Source organism: Prionailurus viverrinus, chromosome B1 (genome assembly GCF_022837055.1).
Source record: "Prionailurus viverrinus isolate Anna chromosome B1, UM_Priviv_1.0, whole genome shotgun sequence".
NCBI classification, from domain to species: Eukaryota; Metazoa; Chordata; class Mammalia; order Carnivora; family Felidae; genus Prionailurus; species Prionailurus viverrinus.
In genome coordinates, this window is record NC_062564.1 from 117,852,450 (window position 1) to 117,868,947 (window position 16,498).

Genomic DNA, 16,498 nt, shown 5'->3' on the forward strand with positions numbered 1-16,498 from the left:
CCTATAGTGCCATAGGATTTTTACTCTTCTTCATTTCTGAATGATACCCTTGCTGGGTAGAGTATTCTTGGTTGTAGACTTTTTTCCTCTTAGTGCTTTGAATATATTGTGCTCTCCCTTTTGGCCTGCAGTTTCTGCTGAAAAAAACAGCTGATTGCCTTATGGGTATTCCCTTATGTAACCAATTTCTTTTCTCTTGCTGGTTTTAAGATTGTATCATACTTAAATTTTGACATTTTAATTATTACATGTATTGGTGTGGACATCTTTGTGTTCATCGTGTTTGGGGCTCTCTTTGCATCCTGGACCTAATGTCTCTTTCCTTTCTCAGGTTAGGGAAGTTTACTGCTATATTATTTCTTCAAATTTTTTTGCCACTTTCTCTCTCTCTCTCTCTCTCTCTCTCTCTCTCCTCCTTCTGGGAACTCTTGCACTATGAATACTGGTGTGCTTGATGTTGTCCCAGAGGTCCCTTAAACTATCCTTATTTTTTAAAATTCTGTTTTCTGTTTGCTACTCAGATTGGGTGATTTCCACTACCCTTTCAGATTGCTGATCTATTCTTTTGCATCATCTAATCTAATTCCCTCTAGTGTACTTTTTATTTCAGTTATTGAATTATTCAGCCCTAAGTGGTTCTTTTTTATATTTTCTCTTTGGTGACATGTTAACTTTGGTTGTCCATTCTTCCAAGTTTGTTAGACATTTTTGTGAAAATTTGAGCAGGTAGATTGATAATCTCCATTTAGTTTTTTTTTCTTATATTTTGTCTTCTTTGGTTTGGAACATATTCCTCTGTCTTCTCATTTTACCTGAGTCTGTTTGCTTGTTTCTATGTATTAAATAGAACAGCTATATCTTCTGGTCTTGAAGGAGTGGTCTTATGTAGAAAGGCTTAATCTCCCACCCCTAGTCACTAGAACTAGTCATTCCACAGATGTCAGCTGTGCGAGTTGTGTGAACTCTCCTGTTGTGGCCAGGCCATGACTGCTACAGGCATACTGGTGAACAGGGCTATCCCTGTGTGCCTGCTCTGGGTGGGAGTACTGGTCTGAGCTGAGACTTCCTGCTGGGCATGGTGCAGTGGGAGCTGCTTTGAAGGGGTGCCCCTGGGCCAAGTGGATTGGGCAAGATGTGTCTGCTCATAGCTCAAATTCTTGAGAGAGAATCTAGTTCAATGTGCTCAGCTTACATCTTGTTTTTCTTCTGAAAAATGTCCACTTTTGGCCAACTCAACTAAGGATAGAGATTAAGGAGTGATGAACGCCCCTTTCTTCAGCAAGGTAATATGGTTTTCTGTTTTTAGAGAAAGCCCATATGCTTGGCCCTGTGATATAAATTATTTTTTTCAAGCTTATAGTTTTGAAGAACAAATAAATCGCAGTTTTCATTACACATTTTTCAGTGGTCTTTTGGTCTGAGATTCAAGTTTTCTTAGAGAACATTTACGAAGTTTTGAATTAGGATTTAAGATCTCATAAGGGAAGGTAAGAAAAAGTTAAAGGCATGGGAAATGTGGCGCTTTGTTTCCTTAAGCTGTGAATGTCAATAATTACAATGGAGTACAGTTTTCTCTCTGTTCCTGATTCTTTCACATGGCCTAAATTTAAAACAAAAACAGGGTAGGTTTTTAAAGAAATACATGTTTGAGGGCGCCTGGGTGGCGCAGTCGGTTAGGCGTCCGACTTCAGCCAGGTCACGATCTCGCGGTCCGTGAGTTCGAGCCCCGCGTCAGGCTCTGGGCTGATGGCTCAGAGCCTGGAGCCTGCTTCCGATTCTGTGTCTCCCTCTCTCTCTGCCCCTCTCCCGTTCATGCTCTGTCTCTCTCTGTCCCAAAAAATAAATAAAAACGTTGAAAAAAATTTTTTTAAAAATTAAAAAAAAAAAAAGAAATACATGTTTGATATGGTGGCACAACCAAAAATAAAAATCAATTTGAGAGATTAAATAAAATTGGGTTGTAGTGGGCAGATTGGGGATAAGGGTGGATTTTCTTCTTTTTCTTATCCATAGATTTAGATAAGTGGTGAAATCATAGAATTCCATCTGCTCTTTTGTAAAGATCTGGGAACCTAATGCAAGTCATCATTCATATCTCCTAGTAATGTGTGCAGGATTTGGTGGGTCACAATGAAGCACTTTATTGATTACATTATGAAAAATCAATTCAAAAGTCACCTAGAACTTTAGCTCCAAGATGCATTCTGTACATGCAGTGACAGAAGCTGGTTGTTCATCATTGTGGCTAAAACTGAATATTGTGGGGATGCCCAATTACAGGCCTGGCAAGAGGATCTTTAGGGAAGTAATTGTGGTTTCTTTTATTGCCTTCATGCAGCCTCTGAGTGAGGAGCCTCATGATTCTTTTCCAGTCTGGAACAGCGAGAGAACGAATATGGCTCTCTGTAATTTTGATTTCCTCTGTCCACTAGGTCAAATCAATTCTCCCCCATCCCTTTAATAAAACCATTTCCTACATATGCTGAGCAGCTGTTCTTGCCTGAAGATGCTCTGAGAAAGAAAAGCAAGGGCTATAAACCCTTCATTTCCTGCGTTGATAATAAACAGATTTGTTTATTGAAAACTGAACTTTCCCCTAGGAAGGAGGAGAGCAGGAAGACATGGGTAAAAGAGTGAGCCAGAGAGTATGGAGGAGTGTAAAGGAGGAGTTGTCAGAAGACTTCCTATGAAGTCCATATTCTTAAGGTCATCTACCTTCCTTGTGCATGCAAAAATTGAAAATGGTTAATAAAGTGCTCTGGATCAAATAAATTACTTAGGACATAGGCATTATGGCTGTTAGAATTGAAGCCATCTGCCAAAAAAGAAAAAAAAAATTATCAGAGCTCTTTGGGCAGTTTCATATGTGTCTTACCTACCACACATTGAGTTATTTTGATTATTATTATTTTTTGGTTTCACATAGAGAGACTCCATGTATAGAGAATGAAGTATAAGTACCATGGGTATATGATAAAAGGGAACCATGTTACTCTATCAAGAAAAGATTTAGTTTTCTCTTATTTCCCCAATCTTCTTCCTTAGTCTGGAATGAAACATAGCAAGAGAAGAACAATAGGCAATAATGTCAAGAAGTTGGGGTTGGATAGGGACAGTAGGAGACTCAGAGTCCAAGATGGGCTGCCAATGGGTTCAGTCTCCTGAAGTACAGTGGATGGGTAGATCTGTTACCTTAGGAATTTGATAGACAAAATCTAGTAGTGTCTATGATTAGATTTTTATTAAATGTTTCCAGTTTTGGCTAATTCTCTAGATTTTGAGTTTTTGTGGTGAAAGAGATCTTCTCAATGCCTGAGTCCTAAATATTTTTGTCCTACTCAAAAGAAATAGTTAGGCTTTCTTAGTGAATCTGCATGGGAATAATTTCTGTAATGCAGTCAACACATCTTCTGCATTAAAATAAACTAGTATCCAAGTTCCTGACAGTGGGAATAGAGGAAAGCTGATGAAAACAAGGTGGTATGCACAAGTAAGCTATGAGAAATTATTTGTCTCTGTTGTCGAAAGCAAACCTTTCTAGACTCATTTTTCTTTTATTGAAATACAGCGCACACACACACACACACACACACACACACACACACACACACTAAGGGGAAAGGCTGCTATCTTAAAAGTAGAAAAAAATTTACATTATCTTAGCTGCGTTGAGTTTTGGTGGTGACTGATGGGGACAATTGTGTCAGCTTTGTTTCTTCAAGAACAAATTGTCAATCTAAACTATGGAAGAAAAAATTGTCAGCTCTGTCTCTGGATGAGCAAAATTATTGGTTGCGTCTCTGGAAGGTGAAAGTTCTTGGGAGTAAGAGAAAATTGTCAGATGCATATTTTCAAGACAGAATCGTTGGCCATGTCAGTTAAATAACAGGTTACTATTATTTTACTGCTGAACTGTGAAATTTACCGTTTTTATCCTCTTTGACATTTGAATTGACAAAATGAACTCCACCCAAATTGTCATGTGCATTGGTACTTAGCAAGGACATATGTGCCACATGTGCTTTTGTGTTATGGCTAGAAAGATAGATATATATGGGCAACCAACCAGATAGTATATGATAAAATGTTGCCTGTATAAATGGAGAAAGAGTCATTCTTGATTTCTTTAATGGGTACTTCAATTCAAAATGAAAGGCAGCTAGGTCAGTGGGGGGTGGGACAAAGACACAGGGAGTGGGGCCGTCATTACGAGAGCACTATATTTAATAACACAGCTGGTGACAGGTTGGTTGTAAGTCAATAATTCTTTTTTGAGTCTCAGTTGGTTCTAGGGTGTGTGTGCTGGGGGGGTGGTGAAGACAGGGAGGTAGAGATGGGTTGGGGGTAGATGGAGTATGAGACTGACTATATTTCTACAGTGGCTCCCATTCAACTGGCAAGAGGTGTTTCTGACAGAGTAAGGTAACCTTAAGAATAAGGAACAAATAGATGAGAATATCTTGTGTACACCTATATAACAAGAGTTCTCAAATTCATATTTGAAAAACTAGCCTGAATGATACTGTAAAAATGAGGTAGATTAAACTATTATTACGGGAATGATTGTAATTCCCTTCCCAATTACCGAAATGCTAACACTGGGTGCATTTTATTTTGGGGGACCTAGATGTTATACTTCAATTCTGAATTGGGATAAACCCAATCTGGGACAAGTACCAGAAATGTATTGTCTGTCTTATTTTTATTCTGTGGGTTTGTGATTGTGGCTATGGAAGACAAGTCTAGTTTTGAGTCTACATTAAAGAAGTTGGAAATATTGAGTTTAAGGATTCCCAGAGTTTGTTCTTTAACAAAACTTACTTGGCTGGTTACCTGTATTATCATATGCTCTGGCTTAAAACTTTTTAATGGCTTCCCAGTGCCTACAGGATAAAGTAAATATGCCCTAGACTGGAACCAAAGACCTATAATATGGTCCCCACCCTAGTCTTTTCAATTCTGTTCCAAGTCCTTACATACACTGTGCAGGGAAACTTCTCCAATCATTATGTATTTCTGAGCCCCATCCTGTTGTTAATCTAACCCTAACTTTGATTCTAATCCTGACATTGACTCTTCCTATTGGAGTTCTTTGGGACTTAGAGCAAATATATCTTTAGTGATGTCTAATGCATCTAAAGAGTACTCTTACTCCTTTGTACTCTGGGAAGTTATTGTTACTCTATACTACTAATTTGGCACTGATTATACACTGTATTTTGTTATGTTTATTTAAATAATATTTTTAAAAGCTAACTCCGTGTATTCTATCTGATGTTAGAGAAAGGCACAGGTCTTCTTTACTGTTCTATCTCCTTAGCCATTGTAGTTCAAGGGGGGTATCCGAGGAGAAAACAGGTGGTTATAACAGGATGCAGAAAGTGTAACATGTGGGAAGCTCAGTGCACAATGAAAGCAGACAGGAAGAACTCCTTATCCAGACTTAGGATTCAGAAGGGGAAGTCTTCCTGTGGAAGTGATATTTAAACTGTTACCTGAAGGAAGGGCAAGACTCAGTGAGGCCCATAGGTGAGAGATCTTAGTTCTTGCAAGGAAATCATGGCAGGGTTCTTTATTGAAGTAATAAATAGAGTACCTCTTCCTTTTTCCTTATTCCAAGCAGATGGACTCCGTGTAACATGGTGATGGTGAGGAATGAAGGAGACGCATACCCTGAAAAACATTGTGGGCTATCCCAAGATGTTTGAACATTGTCTTATAAGGAGCCATTGAAAGGAAGGACATAAGGGGAGAGACTAGGTCAAATTTGCATTTCAGAAACATCACTCTGGCTTTAGTGGGAAAAGATTGTAAGTTGGATAACCAAGCACTATGGTGTGCCTGTTGTGGTGTCCTGTCCATTTTAGCACTTATGGTAGATTTTTCATTTTTTTAAATTTTTTTTCAACGTTTATTTATTTTTGGGACAGAGAGAGACAGAGCATGAACGGGGAGGGGCAGAGAGAGAGGGAGACACAGAATCGGAAACAGGCTCCAGGCTCTGAGCCATCAGCCCAGAGCCTGACGCGGGGCTCGAACTCACGGACCGTGAGATCGTGACCTGGCTGAAGTCAGACGCTTAACCGACTGCGCCACCCAGGCACCCCAGATTTTTCATTTTTTAAAAAAACAAATTAGGAACTCTGTTTTATATTCTAGCTTCTGCCATGGGCTCTTCTTATAGTATTTGAAATGTATGTCAGTGAATAGAATCCGCACCTTAACATATGGTTGAGTCTAAAAGGCATCTCCGCAAAGCATAAGAGACTCTAAAAAATTGAGAACAAACTGAGGGTTGATGAGGGGTGGGAGGGAGGGTAGGGTAGGTGATGGGTATTGAAGAGGGCATCTTTTGGGATGAGCACTGGGTGTTGTATGGAAACCAATTTGACAATAAATTTCGTATATTAAAAAAATAAAAATAAAAAAAGGCATCTCCCTTTCAAGGACAGCATGTAAGGCAGTCATGATAAAACAGCCAATGGATAACCACATCTAAGTCCTTTAGGTCTTGAGTCGTGGTGGGAATGGTACATAAAACCAGTCACCTGCTTCTGTACCCGCCAGTTGTGCCAACCTGTGAGATGCAGGAAACTATAATGGTCAGCAGAGAATGAGGGACCATAAAGGTTAAATGTGCATGAAATAATAGAGAACAGAAATTGGGTGGTCTTGTGACAGATAAACAGAGAAGTCCCACTACAGTGGTTTTTGTCATTTATCATAGGTTATGAATTACAACTATTTGCTTGGTTTAATTATTTGATGGCCTTTTATTTAGCAATAAAAGCTTTCAGCAGCCATGAGTCAACAAAATCAAAAGCACATACTCAGTGAAAAATTAGGTGCTGAGTTATTGTTCCTCGAGAAAGTTGATGTTGATTGATCAACAAAATGATTAAACAATGGCATCACTTACCAGACAAAAAGCAAAAAATAGGAATTACTGAAAGCAAATCTATTTCAAAACTTAGCATTTATAAGAAAGCTGTGCATGACTATAACAATTAAGTGTGTGCAGATGCAGAAAGTGTGTTTTCTTATTACTCTATGAACATGACTTTTCAATAGATCAAATGGCTGCTCCATTCATGTTTAATTCCAAGTTTTCTAGTACACCTACGAGATGTGTAAGACAGCTACTGGTTCCTTTAGCAGAAGAGAAATTCTCCATCAGTGATGCCATTTTTGTATCAATATTATCAGATGTTTCAATTAGAAAATCCATTATTTCCAATCATGGTCCTTTTCCTAAAAAATGTAATTCATGGAATCAAAGGAAACCTCTTGGAAGTTTATTTCATGGTCATTGTGATTGTTATTGCAAATTTAGTTTAAAGAGGACTTTAACTTTGAACAATAAATTATTTTGTGATAATACAAACAAATTTTGGTGAAGGACAGACATGAGGTTATAACATTTTTATACTAAATTAAGAAACTTATGGAGCAGAAATGAACTTGGATTGCTTGTGGTATACACATTATAACACCAGAACCATTCTTGGGAGGTGGCATGAACTGGGCTTCAAGTTCCCAGCACACTTTCCATTGTCCCACCAGACTTCATTTACAAAAAAGAAAAGAAAAAATCTTAAAGAATTTCAAGAAAGTGACAGCAAGAGCATTAAACCCTCACTGTAGGACCTTCTGATCATGGGGCCCTCGGTAACTGCACCAGTTGCATGCTCGTGAGGCTGGCCCTGCAGGTAATCAACTTATCAGAAAATGAAACCAGTTACTGGGTTTATGACCTTGTACATTACAGGCCCTTGACTCCATACTACCCTTCCAGAGAACTGGGAGTATGAATCACGCTCACCTTGAAGGTGAGCATCAACATCCCCAGGCCCATCTGGGGGGAAAAGTCAAGTTAAAGTGGGAAGAGGTTATTTTACACTGAAAATGAATGCCCCTTCCTTGGTCAAGTCTGTTCAGTCCACTTATGGAGAGAACTCTTGGCAACATGAGAGGCTCGTGCAGAACACACCCCCGGAGAAGTGAACCTACACAATGGAACAGATGTGTGTTCACACCCACATCTCTCTTTTTCCCTTTTTCCCTTTATTACTTTTTCATTTTTTCCTAGTGGGGAAAGTAGAAACAAACCAGAAACACACACACAAAATGGGAATGTATTCAGTCTAGACTAAGCTTTTTATTTGGTTCTGATTTTTCTGTGGTTCGGTGGAATGCAGGACCTGCCCCTGGGAAAGAATGTGAAGGAGGCTTCATTTGGCTTTGGAAAAGAAACTTCTAAAATAAAAACCACCTTTACTATGTGTTGAACTTCACATCATCTTGTTTAACCCTGTTAACCCAATCTGCAGGGTAGTCATCATTATTCTTGTTTTTTGGATTGAGGACAGTAAGGCTCAGAAAAATTAAATAACATGTTCAAATTCAGACATGGTGGAATCAGAATTTGAATCCTTGTCTGTCTGACTGAAAAGCTATGGTCTTTATTTGAAAACCAGGTCCTCATGTGGTAGACTAGTCTCTCCCCTGGGTCTCAAGAAGACTGTAAGTGACGTATTTTCCAGGAGATCTAATCAGTACCAAAAGAGGTGGTATCTCCAACTTTTCACCAGCCAAGTCAGACTTAGAAACATTTTCTAACAGAATAACAAGTAGGAGATTTTGCTGAGAGAATAGCAAATACAAGAGAGACAGAGACAGAGAGACAGAGAGAGACAGAAAGAAGGAGCAATTAGGAATAGCTCCCTTTCTCCATTAGGAAGTGTTTAGCTTCCTGGCTTTCTGGTGGGGAAAGGATGCTATTCTTCCCTCCTCAGCTCCCTCAATAATCCTGGAAGCTATATTGGTATATTGAGTCCATGTATATGAGATCAGAGAGAAAATCGGGGGAGGATTTTTCTTTACCCAGTTAATTTTCCTCTCTCTGGTTTTCATATGTAGATGCTGTACACACTGGATTGTGAAGGCAAGCTGTCTCCTCTGAAAGTCTGAGGTAGATGGCACTCTGCCACTTTTGAGTCTCCAGCCTTCTGAGAGTACTGGTGTCATCATAATATGTTTGAGAAGAGCATCAACTTTGAGGAAATGTGCTTCTCATGTCTGTGTGCCTCCCTCTTCAACCTCACTCTCAGCCTTTGCTCCACCCTCCACTCTCTGACCCCATTTCCAGGACAGGTAGTGCTCTCTCGAGTCATTCTTTCTGTTTCCGGATGGCTCACATTAATAGTGACTCAGAAAAGCTGAACAGCCCTCTTTTCTCTGAAAGGTCTCATGGTTAGATTCAGTCAGTGGCTTCTGGGTGTCTTTCTGTCCTTCCGTTGTCATTCTGTGCAGTTCGGGGCTTTCCCTTTTCAAACATTCTGGTTATGAATAGTTATCATAAGAGTCAGTGACTCACCACTATTTAATATATCAAGGGGTAGGTGAGGTGCTGTGCCATCAGCTGCCGGTGGGTCTTCGGAACCAGACACACGCCCACCCACACCCACACTGTTTTGCTTTTGTCATTTAGAGCTGGAAGTGCTGAATAGAGCAGGAACCCAGGTATTGTAACGTCACCGGGTAATATTTTCCACTGATACTTTTCAGAACATCAGATGCATGACCCAGCTGGGGGAGAGGGGAACTTGTAAGGTGTAGGTGATGCATACTCACCATCCTAAGCTGCGTCGTGGGATCTGAGGCCATTTTGTCCCTTTCACTCACCTTTTCCTACTGACCCAGACACATTTGTCTGGGAACAAAGAAATAGTGGTCCGCGCATCCTAGCCAGCTCATTAATGGGGCCAAGACCCAATCCACAGGACTCTACTGACAGTCCTAGATGAGGCTAATATACATGTGGTCACCTGGGAACGCTATTAAAAATTGGACAGCTGGACAAAAGGCTAACCTATTGGGCCTCTGATTGATCAGTCCAAGATCTGTTGCCCAGATAAAACAGAATCTCTCACAGAATCTGTTTTACCTCCTGCCAGACTCCAGAGCCACTTAATAAGTAGCTCTATGACCTTGAGAAAATTACTTCAGTCCTGTATCTCAGTGTTCTCAACTATAAAATGCAGATAATAACATTGCTTCCTTTAAATGGTGGTTCATGAGGATTGAAAGTTAATCCATGTAAGGTACTGTACTTGAATCAAAGTTTGGCCCATAGTAAAATTCTCTACGTGTTAGTAATTGTTATTATCCTTCTTAAGCCTCTAATTTGGGAACTTCTAAAGCCACAAATATAGAAGTAATATCATAGCCTATCTGGGAGATGACAGCATAGTCTTTGGAAGGTTCTGTGCCTCGATCTACACGCACTATGACTGGCTGTCAGAATCATCCTGATCCATAAGTATCTGATAATCCTTGGATAAGATGCTCTCTGCCTGTGGTTATGCTTAAAAGGAAGCCTGGGGGCTGGAGCCAAGTCATATTTATCCTTATTTCCTTATTTCCTTTCTGTGGTTCTTCCATAAAGGCTGGTGTGTTGTAGATAGATGCTCAGTGTAATTGGCATCTTGAGCCTTACCGTGATAGGCTACTTTTGCTTGTCTGTGCAGAGTGACTGCTCTGGGGCAGGGGAGAGGCTGCTTTCAGGTACCGATAACTCCAGAATTCCTTTTTGCTATGATGGATGGAAGTGTCCCAAAGAACACAGAAATTTTTAAACCTGTGGTATTTCCAGGGGTGCCTGGGTGGCTCAGTCATCCGACTTCATCTGACTTCATCTTAGGCATCTGACTTCAGCTCAGGTTATGATCTCACAGTTTGTGAGCTCAAGCCCCATGTCAGGTGAGCTTGAGCCCTGCTTCAGATGATCCCCCTTCTCACTCTCACTCTCTCTCAATCTCTCTCTGTCTGCCCCTCTTGGAATTCTCTCTCTCTGCCCTTTGCTCACTTGCACCCTCTCTCACAAACAAACAAACAAACAAACAAACAAACCAACCAACCTATGGTATTTCCAGTCTCTAGAACAGTACTTGGCTCATGGTCAATGTTCAATAAATATTTGTTGAAGAGATAACTAAATGAGAGACATTGGAAGGGCTTTGGGAGGTGATGTGTTTATACGGGAGCCCAAGGGGCTGACTCTTCACTATTTGCAGACCTACGACATTTTCAACTTAAGCTTTATTTTTTAATTCTTTTTTTGTGATAAAATATGCATCAAATGAAAGTTAATGTTTTAACAATTTTTAGGTGGATAGTTCAGTGGTGCTAAATACATTTGCATCATTGTGCAGCCATCCCTACCTTCCATCTCCAGAAATTTTCAATCTTACAAACTGATATTCTGTACCCATTAAACACTAGGTCCCCATTCCCTCCCATTCCCAACTCTGGCAACACTACTCGTTTTTCTGTTTCTATGAATCTGACTACTCTGGTTACCTCAAATATGTGAAATCATGCAGTGTTTGTCCTTATGTGTCCACCTTATTTCACTTGGCACAATATACTTAAGGTTTATCCATGCTAATGTATGTTTCAGAATTTCATTCTGTTTTGTGGCTCAGTAATATCACATCATATAGATACACCACATTCTCTTATCCATTAGTCACTTTGGGCTGCTGTAACAAATTACCATAGACTAGGGGGCTAAAACTGTAAACATTTTTCTCATACTTCTTGAATCTGGGGAGTCAAAGATACAGGTGCTGGCAGATCCTGTGTCTGGTGGAGGGCTCACTTCCTGGTGTGCAGATGGCTGTCTTGTCAATGGATCCCCACATGGTGGTGACTAGAGAGTGGAGCAAGCTCTAGTTCTCTTCCTATAAGGACACTAATCTCGTTCATGACAGCTTCATCCTCATCCCCTAATTATTTCCCAAGGGTCCTGCCTCCTAATACCATCACTTCCATGTTAGGAATTTCAACATATGAATTTAGTCGGGGGAGGGGGACACAAATATCCAATGTATAACACTACTCCTCTGTCAATGGACATTGGGGCTCCTCCACCCACTGTGAGTACTGCTGTTAGGAACATGGATGTACATATACCTGAGTCCCTGCTTTCGATTATTTTGGATAGGCACCCAGAGTTGGAACTGCTAGATTTTATGGTACTTCTATATTTGATTTTTTTTTTGAGGAAACACCATACTGAGTTCCTTAGTGATTGTGACATTTTCCATTCCCTGCCCCCCCCCAGCAATGCTCAAGTGTTCCAGTTTCTTGACATCCCCACCAATACCTCTTACTGCTATCCTGATGGTTGTGAAGTGGTATCTGATTGTGGTTTGATTTACATTTCTGTAATGATTGATGCAATGTGGTGTTGAGCATGTTTTCACGTACTTACTGGGCCATTTGTGTGTTTTCTTTGGAGAAATATCTATTCAAGTCCTTCACCCACTTTTTAATTGGGTTATGTGTTGTTTTGTTGTAGAGTAAGATAGTTGTTTTAAATTCTTTGTCTAGTAAATGTGATGTCTGTGCTTTTTTTCGGAATGCTTCATGACAGTTTGGTGGCATCTTTAGAATGGGCTGTGTTTTCCTGTTTCTTTGTCTACCTTGTGATTTTGTTGTTCTTGTTGCAAATTGGGCATTTGGGAAAACAGCAGTCTCTCCCAGTCTGTGTAGACTGCCTCTGTGCTAGAGGAGTCATTCACTAATCAGCTGGGTGTGCTCTAGGCCTTGGGATCAGCCTGAGTTCAAAACTTAAGGTCTTGTGGGTGTTTTCTGAGTGTGAGTTTTGTCTAGGTCTCTGTGTGGCTTTTTCAATTACCACCCCCACCCCACCCCCATTTTGAATGTTTTGTTTTTCCAATGTGTCTCACCCCCACTTCTCCTAAGGGTCTTAGATAGTCTATTTTATGTTTCCACCAGTAATCTCCTGCCCCGTGCATGTACGTATTGGTCTTGCTCTCCAGGCAGCCTTCTTGAGCTGTGCCTGCTCCTTTTCCCCACCTGAGCTCCAAGTTAAGCAAAATGGAGACCAGAAAGATGTTCAGGCAGACCCGAGACAGATCAGAATATTGCACATAAAGTCTGATCTGACCCTCTGGTTCAAGGGAGAGAACTGGAAGCTAGCATGATGACTTTTCCAACCCAAGACTATGCCCTACCCAGGATGTAGTGGGCAAGGGCAAATAAAAACACTACAATATTCCTACCATTTTGAATGTGGCTTTTTCTTGATAGGATGTTTTGATGGCTTTTAGCTTTTTATTTTAGTCAATTTGAGTGTTTAATGTTTTTATGGGGTTTAGACATTTTTGGTGATCATTGTGTTGATATCCCATCTCAACTTAGCTTTTATAACTTCTTTTAGAGTACCTTTGGGGCAGTATTGGTGGAAATTGATACTTAAAAATTTTTTTTAATATTTTTATTTATTTTTGAGAGACAGAGAGAGATCGAGCATGAGCGGGAAAGGGACAGAGAGAGAGAGAGAGAGAGAGAGAGAGAGAGACAGAATCCAAAGCAGGCTCTAGGCTCTGAGTGTCAGCACAGATCCTGATGTGGGGCTCCAACCCACAAACCGTGAGATCATGACCTGAGGCGAAGTCGGACACTTAACCAACTGAGCCACCCAGGTACCCTGGAAATTGATATTTTTGAGCGACCTCCCCACTAAAGTCACTCTTAGGTACTATCCCAGATTTCTTGATTTTGAAACCATGAATATAACCAGTAACTCCTACAAGAAGGCAAAGTAAAGAAGATTTGGAGTGGAAAGAAAGCCTGCCTTTCTGACCTCTGCTATGAGGACACGACTGAGGGCATTACTCACACCATCAGTGTGTGTTCTTTATGACATCCCAGGGGATAAGTTTTTCTTTTTCCTGATAGGTTGTAAAACACATAAATATTTCCTGAAAAGTAGGCAACACATTTATCATGCCCATTTGCCTCATGAAGAAACTAAATATTAATAGGAGATTTAGCCAGGATTTTCCTTCCCACTCTACCATGCTGACCCCCACCCGCCCTCCCTGAATGTGGAAGATTCCTTGGTAGTTGAAAGCAGAACCTCTGTTTTAGTTTCTGATGTATCCTATGCATCTAGAATGGTGCCTGGCACTTAGCGGGTGTTCAATAAATATTTGTGGAATGAATGAAAGAATGGGAAGAGTCAGTTTTCTGTAGTATATGAGAGGAAAAATGAGGACTTTATCTTTTCAAACTTTGTTTAGTGAACTTTATAATGAAGCATGACATACATACAAAAGGGGCACCTATGTTAAGTATATAGGTCAATAAGTTTTCACATGAACACATCAGGGAACCAGCTCCCAAATACAGAAACAATATGCCCTCTGCCAGCCAGTCCCCACCACCAACTCCTATCTTTTCCCTGAAGGGTAAAAACTACCTTGGTTTCCTAACCTCAGTGGATTTGTTTTGCCTATTTTTGCGCTCTCCATAGATTAACTAATATAATATGTATTCTTCTATGTTTGGCCTTTTTTTGTTCAACATTTTGTGACATTCATCCATGTTGTTGAATGAGGTTGTAGTTGAACTATGTTACCTTTTGAAACTTTAGAAACATTTTAGTTCTGAAATAATCAATGTCGGGTGAAATCTCAGGTTTATAGAATAATTACCCTCAATAGCAACCATTCATTGAGCACATAGTGATAGACACTATGCTGAGAATTGGAATTCATGAATGATCTCAGTTGATTAACCCTCCTAACAGGTTTCTTGATGTGTAGGTATCATTTCTCTCTCAAGAACTCAAAGATAGAGAAGTTAACTAGCTTGCCAGTACAGAACAGGCTTGAAATTAATGAAGCCCTCCTCTGAACCCAGGCTCAGCAGTCAATCATGCTCATGCTTTTACTACCACTTTCATTTGCCTCCCCATATAAGACTCCTTTAAGGCATCATTTTATTTATTTTTTTTTTTAAGAATTTTTTTTTCAACGTTTTTTATTTATTTTTGGGACAGAGAGAGACAGAGCATGAACGGGGGAGGGGCAGAGAGAGAGGGAGACACAGAATGGGAAACAGGCTCCAGGCTCTGAGCCATCAGCCCAGAGCCCGACGTGGGGCTCGAACTCACGGACCGCGAGATCGTGACCTGGCTGAAGTCGGATGCTTAACCGACTGCGCCACCCAGGCGCATCATTTTAAATGAATACACATTCAGGTAAAACTAGATGGAAGAGGGGGCTGGTACTAATTTGGAGATTGCTGTCTTTTAGTCATCTGCTCCATATGATAGGACAGTTCCCAGGCCTCTTTGCTGTTCTGAAAGGTGTGTACATTAACCCTTGGATCCTTTGCCCTCTGGTCACCACGGCTGACTCAAGAACCCAGAGCCCAGAAGAAGAAGAAGAATGGAACTGACCTCTAGTCCGTGCAGTACAGATTCAGTCCTCAGGATAAAGTCAGGAAGGCCTGTCTCCTAGTCATGTTTTGTTTCTTTGGGCCCCAATAGTCATGGGTCACAGACCCATCTAGAGGTCAACTCCATACCAGCTGTTCTCAATTTCTGTGTAGGAGGTAGTGACCTTGGCTTGAATCAACCCCAGTCGAGAACTGGATTTCTCTGTCAAGTGAACTGTATCTGTGGAACTTTTCCCCAGAGGCAAATTCTCCCAGCCTAGGATTTGCTGTGTTTACTTCCCAGCTGTTTTTAACACACCATTCGGAATGATGCAAGTTTCTTTCTTGTTAGATCTTCCTCGGGCCAACATTTGGCTGTCTCCATTTTTTGGAGCCTTAAATACTCCAGGCTGACTTTGACTCTTGCTTTTGCATTTGTTTGTAGAAGCTCTCCGTGTGCAAGGACAGAGACATCCGCTTGGCACCAGCAAGGGCTGTCCTCCTACTGTGTTGTCTCACCAGTGACCTGTCATTTTGTGAGGCAGCACATACCCTCATTGTCCATCCGTTTACCTTTGACTTTTTTTAAAAAAGGATCTCTATTTGCTGATTTTACGGATTTAACCAGCCTTTAACTTCTAGTTTAGAGTTTTCACTTCCCCAGTTTGGGGAGAAAGTACACGCTCTCTGTCTCTTCGTCTCTTCCCTTAATTTTCATATTTCAAGCCTCCACCCTTTGAGGGGAGCCCTCCTAGGGCCATCAGCTCCCTCTTTTAGTTCAGCACTTTATCTCTCTGCTGGTCATAAACATCTGTACTCTCTGGGGTTCTGTGATTGTGGCCTTTGCTTATTTCATCTGCTGATCCAACTCTCTTCAAAAGGCATCTTTCTCCAGGCTCTCCTTTTTCTGTTCTACTTCCTCTTGTCTCAGAGAGTGATTTAAAGGTGTTAAGTACAAATTTATACTCCTGCAGCCTCTCTGAATTGTGTGGAAGGGCCAACTGGATTTTACACCGGGCACCATGCTGGACACATTCCCAGGCTCAGCCCATGGGAGCCTCATGGCCACCGTTGCGAGAGAGTTGTTACTATTCCCATTTAATAGAAATGAGGAAATTGTGCCCCAGAGCCCGAGCTAGGAATTAAACTCAGCTTTATTTAAGCCAAAATTTTTTCTGCCTTACCCTAGTGCCTCCGAGTCCTTTTACTTTTGGTAATCATAAGAGAATACTCCCCAGAGGAG